This window comes from Cyprinodon tularosa, unplaced genomic scaffold (genome assembly GCF_016077235.1).
Source record: "Cyprinodon tularosa strain WSP-4 unplaced genomic scaffold, ASM1607723v1 ctg1331, whole genome shotgun sequence".
Classification (NCBI taxonomy): Eukaryota; Metazoa; Chordata; class Actinopteri; order Cyprinodontiformes; family Cyprinodontidae; genus Cyprinodon; species Cyprinodon tularosa.
The window spans coordinates 39091-40827 of NW_024038150.1; the positions used below are offsets into that span (position 1 = coordinate 39091).

Sequence of the window (1737 nt, forward strand, 5' to 3'; positions counted from 1 at the left end):
CTCAGGAAAAGGTAAAAATCCCATTTAGGATAGTTTATAGCCTAACAATAGTTTAATCTCTTTGGTTTATTAATTTAACATTCCTCTTTAATCATTAATTATTTTATTTTAATGTATTTTTTTAATGCGGTCTTTGCAGATTCGTCTTTTGTTGTATTTTGTCTGTTTTGTTTTTTTTATCTACAAGCTAAAACTTTGAAGAAGCGACTTTCATTGGTGAGGAGCTGGGAACAGCGCCCCTAGTGGTCAGATCCGGTCAGTCTGGAACACGAACAAAGAGCGGAAACAAAAAAAAAAAATCTTTAAAATGCTGCGATTTTTATTATATTTGCTGGATGTGAGGATTTAGACCTTCATCGTTATTAAATGTGAGTTTAAAACCTCTGAAGCTTTTAATCAGCTCGTTCGCTGTGACGTCCCTTCCGGTGCGCCGCCATTAGCTAACCAGGGTGCGGTAAGCATTGTGTCGCATTTCCTGATTCTAGGTTTAAAGTCCTTTTTTGGGCATTTTTAACTTTTGTTCAGACTCCAGGAGGCCGAGATGCTTCAGATCATAAGGTTTGTTCTTCTGGTTCACTTTCTGAAGCTAATTCTAATTCTAATAGATCTGCAGGGTGGGGACTATAAATAGGATAGGAGTTTAATCTTTTATTACTGTTTTGCACAATATGTTTAACTATTTTTTTTTGTTGAATATTAGAGATTTTGCAGATATATTTTTTATACATACATTGTTTAGATTTACTTATATATTTCTACCCCTTTAATAGAATAGAAAATCCCTTTATTGTCCCACAATGGGCAGATTTACAGACAAATGAGGACCTTAGAAAAATTTATAAGAATAACATAATAGGGAAGAGTTAAAATATAAACAATAAAATCCTGTAAAGTGTTTTAACAATATAAAACTGGAGAATAAATAACCAATATGCAGCTATGGACCTTTTTACAGTAATTAGAAACTAGCAGCAACATCAGAGATGTGCAGAATGACAGCAGCAGGTTATTTAACTGACTAAGATTTCTATCATTACATTTGATTGGTTCCTGCTCCCGCTGGTTGGAACCTTTATTCCACTCATCAAGTCCAGGTTCTCCTAGAATGGGTTCCTGGTGGTTCCTCTGGACCAGAACCTTCAGGATAATTGTTGTGTTTTTCTTCCAGAACTCTGCTGTGGATGGTTCTGCTCTCCCTCTCAGAGTCAGGTAGGTCTCCATCTGGACCGGTTCCTCACAGCAGAACCTGTAGAACCTCCACAGGTTCTCAGGGCTTGATGCATGAATCTATAAATGTAGATCTAGATCAGGATGATGATCTTCTCTGATGGTTCTTCATTGTTTCTCTCAGTGACCAGAGGACTGGATGTTACTGGAGAAGTTGGTGGAAACGTCCTCCTGCCCTGCAGCTTTAAGGATCCCGTCCCACTGAACGTCTTCTGGAGAATCAATGGTGATGTTGTGTTTGACATCATCAATAGCAAACCCACTGAACCCGCTGACCAACATGAGAGGTTCAAAGGTCGAGTGTCCAGCAAGGACGAGTGGAACAAAGAAGGAAACTTCTTCATCAGGCTGGAGAATCTAACCCAGCAGCATCATGGGACATACAGATGCATTGAACCCGTCAGGGACGCCACAGTGGAGGTCAGACTGGAGGTCTCAGGTCAGTATTCAGGTCAGCAGTTCATCAAGCTGTTGCTCAGCTGAAGGCTTTTAACTACAGTTTGTGGACTT

The 1737-nt window shown here is 39.3% G+C and overlaps 1 long non-coding RNA gene across 1 annotated transcript; it reads left to right on the top strand.

Moving 5' to 3' along the window:
* Positions 1 to 403: 403 nt before the first annotated feature.
* Positions 404 to 1447, top strand: LOC119778447. The gene is made up of 3 exons (XR_005280062.1): positions 404 to 558; positions 1169 to 1209; positions 1352 to 1447. It is a non-coding gene; the product is annotated as an uncharacterized LOC119778447 (long non-coding RNA).
* Positions 1448 to 1737: the final 290 nt, after the last annotated feature.